The sequence below is a fragment of the Eurosta solidaginis genome, chromosome 4, assembly GCF_040869045.1.
Source record: "Eurosta solidaginis isolate ZX-2024a chromosome 4, ASM4086904v1, whole genome shotgun sequence".
Lineage (NCBI taxonomy): Eukaryota > Metazoa > Arthropoda > Insecta > Diptera > Tephritidae > Eurosta > Eurosta solidaginis.
In genome coordinates, this window is record NC_090322.1 from 15926052 (window position 1) to 15943232 (window position 17181).

At 35.8% G+C, this 17181-nt stretch overlaps 1 protein-coding gene across 10 annotated transcripts in view; it reads left to right on the top strand.

Annotated features, from left to right (window-relative positions):
- bif (bifocal) overlaps nt 1-17181 on the top strand; it is a 177700-nt gene that overhangs the window by 46575 nt on the left and 113944 nt on the right. The window contains exon 2 of one of the 10 annotated variants that reach the window (XM_067780351.1): nt 3464-3516. The exons of the other annotated variants lie outside the window; for them this stretch is intronic. The gene's annotated coding sequence lies outside the window, so the exon portion shown is untranslated. The remainder of the gene's footprint in view (nt 1-3463; nt 3517-17181) is intronic. 10 annotated transcript variants of the gene reach the window in all.

Genomic DNA, 17181 nt, shown 5'->3' on the forward strand with positions numbered 1-17181 from the left:
CTTAACATTTTTAATTAAATTTTTGCTTTGCAATATTTTACTTTTTTGCTTTACAAAATTTTTATTTTACATCTAAGCATGTAAGTCCCGCAAATAAATGTTTAAATAATTGCTATTATTAATTATTTATTAATTTTTTTCTCTTTGGATCTCATGACAAAAAACAACAAAAAAACACCAAACTGTAAGCAAATTCTCTGAAGCAGTTTTTATGATTCCTACAGTTTAAAGCAGCGGCTTCAGTTGCTACTCCTCAGTTGCATAAGGCACATTCCATGCCAAATCATACATACGTCCGATGTATTTTGCATCACCGATTTCGCTGATATTCCAACATATTTGTGTATCCACCGAAAAAGGGTGCTATGATTTTGTCAATTTGTTTCTACCAACTAATCAATAATAAATTATAAAACTTACAAAGTCGGAACATTTTTGAGAAATGCAGAAATTTTCATATTTGCACACACGCAGTGAGGTCGCTCATATTCATATATGGAGGTGCTCAAAATTTTGAATTCGATTTTTTTACATCAAAGTCGCTTCATCAAGCAGTTAATCTGAACTTTGTGGACCATTTTTTTTCAATTTCTAAATAAAATTAGTTGAATAAGAATTTGTAAACCTCTGCTCAGTTAGTAAATTTGTATAAACTTAACTCTTTAATGACTATTTATTAACTCCTTAACGATAAGGGGTTAGCCCTTTATGGTCCAGTTTTTCGTAGTTTTGAAATCAAATTATTTGAATAAGAGAGGTTATACCTACAAAAAACATACAGCGTCCTAACACATTATTATATTAACCCATTATTGACGAATTTTGAGCACGTTTGGCTTCAGTGTGGAAACTTCTGATTTTTTATTATTTTTCTTACACGCTTCTTTTTTTCTTATTAATTGTTTTTAAAGTTGCTGAAGAAATTGTTCAAAAAGTAGTTTATTTCAACGTTGATTACTTATTTTTGGGCTCAAAGTACAAAAAAGCCTAATAAACATGGTTTTTATTTATAAAAATTTTCAAAAATACTACATCCGGAAACATGAGTTTTGAGCCTGGTTTCGCAATGGGATAATGATGGGCTATATTTTTTTCCGTTTAAATTTCCCAATTGTGAAATTTAGAAAAATAAATGCTTAAAAACTAAAAAAAAAATATGCAACCCATTATTTCTTTATGAGGCTAAGCTCAAAGATTGTGTTTGCGGCAATTGTATTTTTATAATTTTTTTAGCTTTGAAATAATGATATCAAACAATTTGAAATGCACCATTTTTACATATAAAATAAACAAAGTTATCAAAAAAATTGGAAATTTTCAAAATTTCATATCTTTGGCAAATTCTTTTTAATTGAAACATAAAGATTTTCAAATTTCAGCGAAATCGCTGATTTTAAATGCGGCTGTAATAACCACTTTGTCATGGAATACCCCATACGTGTGGCGACTGTCACTGCTACTGCTTCATGTTTTTGCTTATTTATTAATTTTGTATGCACATTTTTCCCTTTTTTTCTCATTACCTGCTCTGTTGCTCTCTTTTGAGCTCATCTGCCATTCACATGAACAGTGTTGCCAGGTTAGCCTTTTCGAGGCTAGATTTAGCCTTTTTTTTGCATTTAGCCTCGAAATTTTGTGTTTAGCTTCGTGACTTTTTTCTAGCCTTTTTTACTCCGAATGTATTTTTAAAAATTTCCAAAATAAAATAATTTCAATAGTTCCTGTGAACACCTAATACCTAATAATATGAGTTCTCTACAAAAGATTAATTCTTTTTCTGCTGAAAATTCGTTGAAAATTTCAAAGCCAGATGTATTTTCTTACTTTGAAAAAGAGAAGTATAGTTATTCTTCAAGTCAAATAGCATTAATAGAGCTGCAGTGGCGAAAACTTATAACAATACAATGGAAAAATATACACTCCACCATGGAATTTACATAAAAATGCATTAAACGAACCTCCTTTTTTAGAACTTGTCGAATTCATAATTAGTTTTTTTGTATTACCACTCAGTAACGCGGAGGTTGAAAGAGTTTTTAGTGGCATGGAAATTCTGAAAACTAAATTAAGGAACAAACTAAAAATTAAAATGCTTAATGCGCTGCTTAATATTAGATGCTCGTTAAAACGATTATCTAAATGTTGTAATGACTTTGAAATTACCGATGATCTCATATCTATGGTAAATAGCCAAACTTTATACCCAGATTTAAGCTCTTCTGATTCTTCAGACGGGGAATATTTTATATAAATAATTAGTTTGTAATATTTTTTTATGTATATACACATATGCAATCATTTAAAGTAATTCCATGTGCTAGTCAAAGAAAATGTCCCTGATATGTTTTGAAACAGGAAGTTATGCTTAATTTATGTTTATAAGTTTTTATTTACAAATGTGTAAACTAAAACATAAAAAAATTTAATGAATTAACCAAAAAATTTCTGGCCTTTTTTTAGCTTCTTTTTTTTCTAAATTTAGCCTTTTCTAACCTTTTTTTTTGCCAATCTAGCTTCTTTTTTTTGCATCACCTGGCAACACTGCACATGAATTGCAAATCTACAAATACATATACAAAGGGTAAAAAATTAAACGGAACTTGCAGGGTTCGTTGTTCTTGTTTCACGTTTTTTTGTGAAGTTAAAAAACAAAATGCTCTAAATCCGTTCGTGCTGTTACATAAAAATGTCATTTAAGTATTCACTTTTTATGCATTAAAATGTATATTTAAAAAAAAAGAAGAAGAAAGAGATCCAATTACTTCACATTCCAATTTTTTTTTCTACAACTCGGCCTACTTTTTTTCATTGCTATTATTTCGCTTTTTATTATTCCTATTGTTTTCTTTCTTCTATTGTACTGGGGAATTTCAAGCACACTTGTGTGTTATGCATATTTGAAAATGTTAAAGCTTGTTTGCTTGTTTTGTGTGTTTTATTTGTTTTAGTAAAAATATAATTTCTTATGTAAATATTTTCAAATTGGTTAATTTTCTTTTTTGCGAAATAATTTTTTTCTTTATACATACAACTAATATTCTTATAACTTTTATTGAGCCAAAATGTGTTTACAAAGGCTGGCTCCCTGAAGAAGATCCAAAACAATCAAAACGCGGAAAAAAGTCCTTTCATAATATTGTCGGTTCGAATCGAGCTCAAGTTTATTTACATATTTTTAAACTATTGTTTCTTTGTTATGGACAAATGTAACATGTTTATTAATTTAAATGTAGGCCGATTTTTCGTTTGATATTTGGTTGTAAATATGTATTCGTTTTTTTAACTTTTCTTATTTCGAATTCGAGCCCAATCCTTTAAAAATATTTATACGATAATTATTGTTTATTTTTTTAAATTTTTTTCTTATTTTTTTAATATTTTGTTTTCCATAATTGAGAAGTAATTTATAAAATAAAAAAATATTTTTTAATCTTTTTCAATTATTATTTTTTAATATTTTCAGTTGTGATGCTTAACTACTATTGAATTTGCTTTAATATTATTGTCAGTTTAAAGGTTTGTTTTAAATTTAAATCCTTTTACTTATTTGAAATTTAATGAATTTTTTATACATAAGTAAATGTATGTTTTTTCTTTATACACAGTTGTTTTTGATACAATTTAAAAATCTCTCTTATATACATACAATAAATATGTGACCCGGTCTATGAAAAGGTGGCTTATAACTCAAAAAAGAAATTGCGAGAAACAGCTGTTAAAGATAAACAATGCATTTCTTCAGTTTCTTAGTAGTTTTTCTTTTGCATTATGAACGGTCATGCCCAAAAGGCAAAGCACAAACCAGTTTCTGACCGATATTTTGGCTCCATTGCCATCGAAAAAACTGCTATCAAAAAATCTGAGGATGCTTCACCAGCCACCAAAGTGGCATCGAAGAAACCAAAGGCTTCATCGTCTTTCATTTGTCCTCTCTCTACATTTTTAGTACACTTCTAAGGAAGTTAGGACTTTCTAGTTTTCACCACGTGAAAGCCACCTTTTTATAGACCGGGGCACATATATTTTTTTCAATTCCAATTTTTGTTTGTTCCGTTTTCATTTTCCTCCATTTTTAGCTAGTTTAAATATCTATCATTTTGAATTTTTTTTCGCGTTTGACAATAGAAAATCGCTAATTCAGTGCTCAATTGTAAACTCTTTATAATAACACCACAAAGAAAACATTCAAACAAAACAATGAAAAACCTGCATTGCTTTCTCCAATCAATGAAATCCTGAAAAAAAATGAAATGAGTATAACTAAAGTACTATCTTAATATATAAAAATTACGTGTCACTATGTTTGTCCGCGATGGACCCCTAAACTACTGAACCGATTTTGAATTTGTTTTGCACCCCGTGTGTAGTTTGATCTAGCTTGAAATATAGGATAGGTTATCACTCAGTTTATAGTCGTAATATTATTTTATTGCAAACCCCGGGCCCGGGGTTTCTGAGGGGGCCGTGATTTAGAGGTACTATGACATTTTTTTAATTCAGGAGAGTCTTCAGTTGTTCCATGTGCAATTTTTAAGCCGAATTTCAAAAGCAACGAAAATCTGCATTTCGTTTTAATATTATAGTGAAGTGTGAAAAATAAAAGTCTATTTATATAAAAGAAAGGATAAAATGTGTGTTAGTTGGTGGCCGGTGTTTGAAGAGATGCGTCGGTCGATTTTGTTCAAACTTTCACACAAGTTGGTTGCGATCGACGTACAGGGTCTCGAGATATAGGCCGAAACGTGGACCCAAGTACCCCTAGAATGTGTTTATAGAATACGGATAACAAATGAAAGCTGTTGATGAGTGCTTTAGTAGAGGGTAATTTTTATACCCCTGGGTGACTAGGGTCTCGAGATATAGGCCAAAACGTGGGCCAGTGAATGCCTAGACAGTGTTTATACAATATGGATATCAAATGAAAGCTGTTGATGAGTGCTTTAGTACAGAGTAATATATTATCCAGAGACGGACTGGGACTAGGATTAGGACTAGGACTGGGACTAAGACTCGGAGTGGGACTGGGACTGGGACTGGAATAAAATACATACCACCCTCTGGAACAGGCAATAAGGGATGCATAAGAATGGAAAGAAATTGAGAGAAGAGAAAAGAGAGAAGGAGATTGAGAAAGAGATAGAATGTGTCGAAGATGGAGATAGATGAAGCGAAAAATACTGAGGAAGGAGTGAATAAAAGGATTCGGAAAAAGTGAAGAGGGGGGAGGGCAGAGTTAGACGGAAAAAGCTTATTAAAATGTATGCAGATAGGCCAAATTTAGGGCAGAACAACGTCTGCCGGGTCTTCTAGTTGTTCTATATAATACAATATATACATAGCAATTGCCACAAAAATAGGCTAAAACAAGTATTTTAAATATACTGTTATTCAATTTTCTTTTGTTGTGCCTTTTGGCTTAGTCTCCTTTTTTGTTATTGATATAGAAAAATTGCAAAAAATTTGTAAAGAGAAAAAGTGTATCTTTTTTTCTTGCACTAGCGCACATCAGACCGCATCAGCTTATTAAAAAACTAACATTAATAAAAAAATCCATAAAGTGGTCAGCAAATAAATATCATGACTACTTACTTAATTGGCGCTTAACCGTCTAAACGGTTATGGCCGTCCAACAAGGCGCGCCAGTCGCTCCTTCGCTCCGCCAACCGGCGCCAATTGGTCACACCAAGGGAGTTTAAATCGTTTTCCACCTGGTCCTTCCAACGGAGTGGGGGCCGCCCTCTACCTCTGCTTCCATAGGCGGGTTCCGATAGAAACACTTTCTTGGCCGGAGCATCATCTTTCATTCGCATAACATGGCCTAGCCAGCGCAGCCGCTGCGTTTTAATTCGCTGGACTATGTTGATGTCTGCGTATAGCTCGTACAGCTCATCATTAAATCTTCTTCGGTACTCGCCATCGCCAATGCGTAGAGGTCCATAAATCTTTCGAAAAACTTTTCTCTCGAACACTCCCAAAGCCGCTTCATCTGCTGTTGTCATGGTCCATGCTTCTGCCCCATATAGCAGGACGGGTACGATAAGTGACTTGTAGAGTATGATTTTCGTTCGCCGAGAGAGGACTTTACTTTTCAATTGCCTACCTAGTCCAAAGTAGCATTTATTGGCAAGATTGATTCTTCGCTGGATTTCAGTGCTAATGTTGTTGCTAGTGTTGATGCTGGTTCCCAAATAAACGAAGTCTTTTACTATTTCGAAATTATGGCTGCCAACAGTAGCGTGGTTGCCAAGGCGCGTATGCGCTGACTCTTTGCTTTGATGACAGCAGGTACTTCGTTTTGTCCTCATTCACCATCAAACCCATCTTTACCATATCATGAAAAATTACAAAGTTTACGCACGGCGCTGGTTACTAGGACATGTTTCTGAATTTCACTTCTTCGTCAGCTACCCACATAGCATATGGAAGATTGATTAAAGTATAAATCACCACAATGAGACATTTTCGACTCCTTTTGACGACTAAACTGTTTAATAAATTCTGCGATCAAGAGAAGACTCAAAATCGACTCCCTCTTATGAGTGAAATATGATTTATTGAAAAAGCAACAACAAAATGTAAAGCGATCACAAATGGATCACATTGGGGATCGAAATATGATTGAGTAAACAATTTTTGTCTGCTTTACATTTTGTTGTTGCTTTTTCAATAAATCATATTTCACTCATAAGAGGGAGTCGATTTCGAGTCTTCTTTTGATCGCAAAAGCTTAACACGCTGAAAAATTATTCCCACAAGACTCATAAATGATGGTAAATATGACTCGAAAAAGACTAAATACTGATTAGAAAAATGGGTTAAAAGAGGCTCACCAAGTGTAGTCGCGCGTAGGGTACCATTTTCTCCCGACGAGGGCGTCTTTTCTGATCAGAAAGTGAGCGCATATATGCTTATTTTGATCATGCTGGAGACTCGAAAAAGACTCTCATATTATTAATAATTTCAAAAAATGCTGGGTGGGTAGCTTGTCGGTAGCTACTTTCTTCAAAAAATTTGAGTGGATATGCAGACTATTAATGCTAAGCATTAAGGGAACTCTGAAAACAATCCCGACGGCTGCTTTGTAGGCCATTCTGCACATACCAACATAGTTTTAACATTTACAACGAGATTCAGTGCTCTTAGAGCCATAATAGAGGTGGATGGTTGGCGCAAGGGTGTCCAAATGGCGGACAAGAGGTACACATGTACACTGATGATTCCAAAGTAATGGGAGGTGTATTGTCTGCGGTATACGGCGCTGACCCAGAAATGAAATCCTGCAAGCTGAGAGATCACTGACGGAAGTAGTAGCTGTAACTAAAGCAGTAGAAACACTGGAAGAAAAAATATTAAACTGCATCCGCGTCAACTTTTATATTGACAGTCAAGAAGCAATTGAGGTAATTATCTCGTATGGCAAGCATCTAAAATTGTGTTAGAGTGTAAGCAATCCCTGTAAAGAATCGAAATAGGGAGAAATAGCGAGACGGCGAGAGTTGCACATGATCGAATTTTATGTGATTCATTTTGTATCGTTGATTTTCCGGGAGAGTGGATAATTGATGTATATTGGAACGATTTTCCGTCATCCCTTGTCAAATTTGATTTGGAGACAAACCGTGTTCGGCGGTCTGACATCTTCAGTGTAATTTTTCGTTCGTTCGTCTGTTCGTTTGCGTTGTGAATCACGTAATTAATTTCTATCCTATCTAGCAACCTTAAGGTTTTCATAGGCGACAATTAAAAAAAAGTCACAACAGAAAAAAAAAATGTCAAAATATTTCTTTAGTTTTTCTGTTTTTCTGCTTCAATTACAAAAATATTTACCAAAAAATAAAAGTCTGGCTTCTTTTGTCTCTTAAACTATACACAAATTTTCTAGTTATTTAAACTAATTGCTTATTGCAAATTCAACCAAAAAATTCGTAGTTTCACCAAAATAAGTAAACAAAATATTTATTTAAATAATAAATAAATCTGCTGTTTGAACTAAATTTTGCAATGCATATGATGTATTTGAAAACTAATTCAATCGATTTGTGGATACCAAAAATGACCAGATCAAAGCTAAACAATTGTAAACGAGGTAAATGTGAAAGGAGAAAAACATATATCCTTAATTTGAAAAGAACGTGAATTCCAGAAGAAACAAGAGGAAGAAGAAAAAGAAAACATTGTTTGTGAAGTGCATGACTTGCATTATTTTATTTGACACTCTGCCTTTCTCATTAACTATCCGCGACATGCCTAAGTTTCCAAGCTGACTGCTAATTATTGTGAAACACTTCCTTTACTGTTATTATTTGTTTTTTTTTTTTTTTCTATGTTCTCACGCCTGCTGCATTCGCACCAATGTGCTTCCCATGGCCTTTTATTTGCATTGCATTGCATTCCAATCGTGTGTTGTTTCATTTGTTCATTTGTACGAAAAAAAGGAAGTTTACATGTGGTCCCTTTTCATGCGCGTACCCTCATGTGCTGTTGACCAACTGACACAGATGCCAAAAAAAATATGCGCTAAGATACTTAATCTGCGGAAATTTAATACTTAATCATGCTGTTTTTGCGTTTCAAGCGGCATCAGCTTTAGCCAGATATGTACCGTTATACAGCAGCCAAGAGAACACTTAACAGCTGTATGCGTGAATTGTAAGTGCCTTCTGTCGTTTATATCTCACACGACGTTTCGAATGTCAATGTTAAATCACCTCCGTATAGTCACAAATTTGGTAATGCGATGGTCAAGACGTGATTTTGATTTTTTTGTTTCCTCTTTTACCTTTTATTCACTTTCGTACGTGTTATGCGTCAATCTTGATGACGCAGCCTCTCACGAGCTTACGGAAACACATTTTACTTTATTTATTAAAAAATTTCAAACGGATTTTCAATTAACGCTTAATTGTGATCCAATTTTAGTTTTCTTTTCTGTGTGCGACTCTTTAGGCTGGCTGACCTGTAATGAAAATGAAAGCGAAAATTAATAAAGAAAAAAAAAAAAACAATTAAAATGTTCGCCAAAAGCTGTGCTTCATTATTAACTACGTCATTTAACAACAATTAATTTCAATTATTAAAAGACTTGGGGACTATTTGGAGAGGGCACTCCAAAAAATAATACGCCACAAGAAATCTTTTATTTTTTCTGTTCTTGCATAGGTGGCTCTCGGTTAAGCTAAAGCAAACACTTGAACACTTTTCAATTTCCAACCTGAGCTCCTCTGGTTCAAATTTTCCTAAGCCATTTACTCAGGCATTTGTATGAGCTGACAAAGTATATTAATTTTTTCGCTTTATTTTCATCTCAATTTTCAGGTTACAGTTTCATGACCTTATTTGTTCGCTGTCTAAGCCTTTGCCAACGCTTCATGATTATATCATCAATAAAATCATTTATGGTTCGCTCATAACAATAAAGCGCCAAATATGACTAAATCAAACCAGAAACAAGTAAGGAAGGCTAAGTTCGGGTGTAACCGAACATTACATACTCAGCTGAGAGCTTTGGAAACAAAATAAGGGAAAATCACAATGTAGGAAAATGAACCTAGGGTAAACCTGTAATGTGTTTGTGTGACATGTGTATCGAATGAAAGGTATTAAAGAGTATTTTAAAAGGGAGTGGGCCATAGTTCTATAGATGGACGCTATTTCGGGATATCGCCATAAAGGTGGACCACGGGTGACTCTAGAATGCGTTTGTACGATATGGGTATCAAATGAAAGGTGTTAATGATTATTTAAAAGGAAGTGGGCCTTAGTTCTATAGGTGGATGCCTTTTCGAGATATCGCCATAAAGGTTGACCAGGGGTGACTCTAGAATGTGTTTGTACGATATGGGTATCAAATGAGTATCTTAAAAGGGAGTGGGCCTTAGTTCTATAGGTGGACGCCTTTTCGAGATATCGCCATAAAGGTGGATCAGGGGTGACTCTAGAATGTGTTTGTACGATATGGGTATCAAATGAGTATCTTAAAAGGGAGTGGGCCTTAGTTCTATAGGTGGACGCCTTTTCGAGGTATCGCCATAAAGGTGGACCAGGGGTGACTCTACAATGCGCGTGTATGATATGGGTATCAAATGAAAGGTGCTAATGATTATTTAAAACGTAGTGGGCCTTAGTTATGTGGACGCCTTTTCGAGATATCGCAATAAGGGTGGAACAGGGGTGACTCTAGAATGTGTTTTTACGATATGGGTATCAAATTAAAGGTATTACTTACTTACTTACTTACTTACTTAATTGGCGCTTAACCGTCTAAACGGTTATGGCCGTCCAACAAGGCGCGCCAGTCGCTCCTTCGCTCCGCCAACCGGCGCCAATTGGTCACACCAAGGGAGTTTAAATCGTTTTCCACCTGGTCCTTCCAACGGAGTGGGGGCCGCCCTCTACCTCTGCTTCCATAGGCGGGTTCCGATAGAAACACTTTCTTGGCCGGAGCATCATCTTTCATTCGCATAACATGGCCTAGCCAGCGCAGCCGCTGCGTTTTAATTCGCTGGACTATGTTGATGTCTGCGTATAGCTCGTACAGCTCATCATTAAATCTTCTTCGGTACTCGCCATCGCCAACGCGTAGAGGTCCATAAATCTTTCGAAGAACTTTTCTCTCGAACACTCCCAAAGCCGCTTCATCTGCTGTTGTCATGGTCCATGCTTCTGCCCCATATAGCAGGACGGGTACGATAAGTGACTTGTAGAGTATGATTTTCGTTCGCCGAGAGAGGACTTTACTTTTCAATTGCCTACCTAGTCCAAAGTAGCATTTATTGGCAAGATTGATTCTTCGCTGAATTTCAGTGCTGATGTTGTTGCTAATGTTGATGCTGGTTCCCAAATAAACGAAGTCTTTTACTATTTCGAAATTATGGCTGCCAACAGTAGCGTGGTTGCCAAGGCGCATATGCGCTGACTCTTTGCTCGATGACAGCAGGTACTTCGTTTTGTCCTCATTCACCATCAAACCCATCTTTACCGCTTCTTTTTCCAGCTTGGAGTAAGCAGAACTAACAGCGCGGGTGTTTAGGCCGATGATATCAATGTCATCAGCATATGCCAGTAATTGCACGCTTTTATAGTATATTGTTCCAGTGCGGTTAAGTTCTGCAGCTAGTATAATTTTCTCCAGCATCAAATTAAAGAAATCGCACGATAGGGGGTCACCCTGTCTGAAACCTCGTTTAGTTTCGAACGGCTCGGAGAGGTCCTTCCCAATTCTGACTGAACTGATGGTGTTGCTCAACGTCATTTTGCACAGCCGTATAAGTTTTGCGGGGAAACCAAATTCAGACATAGCGGCATATAGGCAGCTCCTTTTCGTGCTGTCGAAGGCGGCTTTAAAGTCGACGAAGAGGTGGTGTGTGTCGATTCTCTTTTCACGGGTTTTTTCCAAGATTTGGCGCATTGTGAAAATCTGGTCGATGGTAGATTTACCAGGTCTGAAGCCGCACTGATAAGGTCCAATCAGCCGGTTCACGGTGGGCTTCAATCTTTCGCACAATACACTTGAAAGGACCTTATATGCGATATTAAGAAGGCTGATTCCACGATAGTTGGTGCATTTTGCAGTATCCCCCTTCTTGTGGACTGGGCAAAGAACACTTAGATTCCAACCGTCGGGCATGCTTTCGTCCGCCCATATTTTGCTAAGAAGCTGCTGCATGCGCCTTACCAACTCCTCGCCGCCGAACTTGAATAGCTCCGCAGGAAATCCATCAGCGCCCACGGCCTTGTTGTTTTTCAATCTGGTTATTGCTATTCTAACTTCGTCATAATCGGGCGGGGGGACATATATTCCATCATCATCGATTGCGGGATCGGGTTCTTCATCTCTGCGCGGTGAATTGCTGCCTCCATTTAGGAGAGCAGAGAAGTGTTCCCTCCATAATCTAAGCACTCTCTGGACATCAGTTACAAGGTCGCCGTTTTCATTCCTACAGGAGTTTGCCCCGGTCTTAAAACCTTCCGTCTGTCGCCGTATTTTTTGGTAGAATTTTCGGGCGTTATTCCTGGTGGCTAGCAGCTCAAGCTCCTCGCACTCACGCCTTTCTGCTTCTGCTTTTTTCTTCCTGAAAAGGCGTGTCGCTTCCCTTTTCAACTCACGATAGCGTTCACACACTCCTCTTGTCGCGCTCGCTTTTAACGTAGCCCTGTAGGCAGCGTCCTTTCTTTCGGTTGCAACGCGGCATTCTTCATCATACCAGTTGTTTTTTCGTGGCCGCCGGTAACCAATTTTTTCCTCGGCGGCAGTATGAAGTGCTTTGGAGATATGCTCCCACTGCTCCTGTATTCCTTCAGGATGAGTTGTGCCCTCAGAGAGCAGGTGTGAGAGTCGAGTTGCGAAATCATTGGCAGTCTGTTGTGATTGAAGCTTTGAAAGGTATTGAAAAGGTATTTGAAAAGGTATTAATGAAGGTTTTAAAAGGGAGTGGCCCTTAGTTGTACATGTGAAGGCGTTTTCGAGATATCGACCAAAATGTGGACCAGGGTGACTCATCGGGTACCACTAATTTATTTATATACGAACAGTATTCCTGCCAAGATTCCAAGGGCTTTTGATTTCGCCCTGTAAAACTTTTTCATGTTCTTCTACTTAATATGGTAGGTGTCACACCCGTTTTACATAATTTTTTCTAAAGTTATATTTTGCGTCAATAAACCAATCCAATTACCATGTTTCATCTCTTTTTTCATATTTGGTACAGAATTATGGCATTTTTTCATTTTTCGTAATTTTCGATATCGAAAAGTGGGCGTGGTCATTGTCGGATTTCGGCCATTTTTTATACCAAGATAAAGTGAGTTCAGATAAGTACGTGAACTAATTTTAGTAAAGATATATCGATTTTTGCTCAAGTTATCGTGTTAACGGCCGAGCGGAAGGACAGACGGTCGACTGTGTATAAACACTGGGCGTAGCTTCAACCGATTTTGCCCATTTTCACAGAAAACAGTTATCGTCATAGAATCTGTGCGCCTACCAAATTTCACAAGGATTGGTAAATGTTTGTTCGACTTATGACCTTGAAAGTATTCTAGACGAATTAAATGAAAAAGGGCGGAGCCACACCCATTTTGTAATTTTCTTTTACTTTTGTATTTTTTTGCACCATATCATTACTGGAGTTGAATGTTCAGATAATTTACTTATATACTGTAAAGATATTAAATTTTTTGTTAAAATGTTACTTAAAAAAAATTTTTTTTTAGAAGTGCGTGTTCGTCACCCGATTTTGCTAATTTTTATTTAGCACACATATAGTAATAGGAGGAACGTGCCTGCCAAATTTCATCATGATATCTTCAACGACTGCGAAATTACAGCTTGCAAAACTTTTAAATTACCTTCTTTTAAAAGTGGGCGGTGCCACGCCCTTGTCCAAAATTTTACTAATCTATTTTTCGTCATAAGGTCAACGCAACTACCAAGTTTCATTGCTATATCCGTTTTCGGTAATGAATTATCGCACTTTTTCGGTTTTTCGATATCGAAAAAGTGGGCGTGGTTGTAGTCCGATTTCGTTCATTTTAAATAGCGATCTTATACGTGCGCCCAGGAACCTACATACCAAATTTCATCAAGATACCTCAAAATTTACTCAAGTTATCGTGTTTACGAACGGACGGACATGGCTGAATGAATTTCTTTTTTCGCCCAGATCATTTTGATATATCTATATCTATCTCGATTAGTTTATGCCGTTACAGATTACCGTTATGCGAACAAAGTTAATATACTATGTGAGCTCTGCTCAGTTGAGTATAAAAAAAAGGTTAAAATGGTTAAGAACTGAGCGTAAAAAATATGAGTAGTTGCATGACGGAAGCATACAAGGTGGTAGCACGGTGACATGTTTTTGTTTTTGTAAAGTTGAAGTGTCAAATCACATTAAAAAGAGTACCAGTCAGCTGATTTTCGGCGGTCACCTGCTCCTGGTTTCGCCATGAGTAGTTGTTTCTGTTCGCAGAGAGATCTATCGAAAATATGAGCAAAGGGTAGAGCGTGAGTAAGTAGGGGGTATAAAGACGAGGCTGTGAGCATTGCAGGTTAATAAGTTCTCTTAGAGTCAGTTCAAATGAAACCCAAAACATGATTGGTTTTTAGTGAAACAAAGTGCTTATGAGAACAGAGATCTGTCGAAAAGAAGCAAAGCATTCTTACAAGAACAGCAAGAAGGAAGACCAAGTCTTTGCCCGTTTTAACTTCTCAAAACAGCTTTTCAAGTTTCGTTCGAGTAAAATTGGGTACCAAATAAAAGCGAACATGAATATATTATACTAATTTCACGAGGTCTGCTTTAGGCCTTCTACATTCGGGTATCGAGTTTAATTGTGATCATATGAGTCCGTACGAACCTCGTAAGGAATTAAGGCATATATTCAGAAAATGTTCATCATCATAGTATGATTTTCTATCACTGATAACATTAAGGCATTCTCTCTTTTCCTCCTCAAACACAAAAAATCGGCATTAAACCGTCAAAGAAAATAGAGAGAATTTTTTACTATTTTTCCAAGTGCTCCATGTTAAGGAATATTTAACCCAAAAAATGAGCACACCAGTCCAGTAGAGCATTCCAAACCAGAGTAGAGCAGCTGTGAAACGCTTTCAAAGAAAAATGATTCGGCAAATTTGGTTTGGGAAAACTGCACTAAAATAAACAAAAATTATATCCACCAATTTGTTTATTTTTAAAATTATTTATTTGATTTTCTTTTTATATAAACTATTTCGGCTTTGAATTCATAAATTCGATCTATTCTTAATTTTGTCACAAAAAATGCGTATTTGTATAAAAAAAAATCTAAATGGTTTAAAGTCCATTCCAAAATATCAAGACTCTTATCACTAAGTTAAACAAAATACAAAATATTATAGCTTTTATTATCATTTTTTTCTCATTTTAAAGCAAGCCAGCAAGCTCCCCTTCTCCATATTACTTATCTGTAAAATTATACGTTTATTTTTTTATAAATGCATAATTATTTATTATACGATTGTTGTCGAAGTCACAGAATCCATACTTATATACTGTAAAGATATTACATTTTTTGTTAAAATTTTACTTAAAAAAATTTTTTTTTAGAAGTGCGTGTTCGTCACCCGATTTTGCTAAATTTTATTTAGCACACATATAGTAATAGGAGGAACGTGCCTGCCAAATTTCATCATGATATCTTCAACGACTGCGAAATTACAGCTTGCAAAACTTTTAAATTACCTTCTTTTAAAAGTGGGCGGTGCCACGCCCTTGTCCAAAATTTTACTAATCTTCTATTTTTCGTCATAAGGTCAACGCAACTACCAAGTTTCATTGCTATATCCGTTTTCGGTAATGAATTATCGCACTTTTTCGGTTTTTCGATATCGAAAAAGTGGGCGTGGTTGTAGTCCGATTTCGTTCATTTTAAATAGCGATCTTAGACGTGCGCCCAGGAACCTACATACCAAATTTCATTAAGATACCTCAAAATTTACTCAAGTTATCGTGTTTACGAACGGACGGACATGGCTGAATGAATTTCTTTTTTCGCCCAGATCATTTTGATATATCTATATCTATCTCGATTAGTTTATGCCGTTACAGATTACCGTTATGCGAACAAAGTTAATATACTATGTGAGCTCTGCTCAGCTGAGCATAAAAAAAAGGTTAAAATGGTTAAGAACTGAGCGTAAAAAATATGAGTAGTTGCATGACGGAAGCATACAAGGTGGTAGCACGGTGACATGTTTTTGTTTTTGTAAAGTTGAAGTGTCAAATCACATTAAAAAGAGTACCAGTCAGCTGATTTTCGGCGGTCACCTGCTCCTGGTTTCGCCATGAGTAGTTGTTTCTGTTCGCAGAGAGATCTATCGAAAATATGAGCAAAGGGTAGAGCGTGAGTAAGTAGGGGGTATAAAGACGAGGCTGTGAGCATTGCAGGTTAATAAGTTCTCTTAGAGTCAGTTCAAATGAAACCCAAAACATGATTGGTTTTTAGTGAAACAAAGTGCTTATGAGAACAGAGATCTGTCGAAAAGAAGCAAAGCATTCTTACAAGAACAGCAAGAAGGAAGACCAAGTCTTTGCCCGTTTTAACTTCTCAAAACAGCTTTTCAAGTTTCGTTCGAGTAAAATTGGGTACCAAATAAAAGCGAACATGAATATATTATACTAATTTCACGAGGTCTGCTTTAGGCCTTCTACATTCGGGTATCGAGTTTAATTGCGATCATATGAGTCCGTACGAACCTCGTAAGGAATTAAGGCATATATTCAGAAAATGTTCATCATCATAGTATGATTTTCTATCACTGATAACATTAAGGCATTCTCTCTTTTCCTCCTCAAACACAAAAAATCGGCATTAAACCGTCAAAGAAATTAGAGAGAACTTTTTACTATTTTTCCAAGTGCTCCATGTTAAGGAATATTTAACCCAAAAAATAAGCACACCAGTCCAGCAGAGCATTCCAGACCAGAGTAGAGCAGCTGTGAAACGCTTTCAAAGAAAAATGATTCGGCAAATTGACAAATTTGGTTTGGGAAAACTGTACTAAAATAAACAAAAATTATATCCACCAATTTGTTTATTTTTAAAATTATTTATTTGATTTTCTTTTTATATAAACTATTTCGGCTTTGAATTCATAAATTCGATCTATTCTTAATTTTGTCACAAAAAATGCGTATTTGTATAAAAAAAAATCTAAATGGTTTAAAGTCCATTCCAAAATATCAAGACTCTTATCACTAAGTTAAACAAAATATAAAATATTATAGCTTTTATTATCATTTTTTTCTCATTTTAAAGCAAGCCAGCAAGCTCCCCTTCTCCATATTACTTATCTGTAAAATTATACGTTTATTTTTTTATAAATGCATAATTATTTATTATACGATTGTTGTCGAAGTCACAGAATCCATACCGAAACTGCTAATGAAATCTAAAATGTATTTCAATGTTGTTAATTTATGATTATTTATTTTTTACTGAAACAGTGATAACAGAAATATATCAGTTCATTATTAAAGTCAACTGAACTTATCACATTGCCGGTGTTTTATCTTACCATTTGCCGCTATTGATTAGAAAACTATTTGTAGTGTTTTTTGGCTTAGTGTTGACTTTTTAGACGCGGGATAGAACGCAATGAGAAAACACAAAGTAGGTGAACGCCGAATAGTTTTCAGT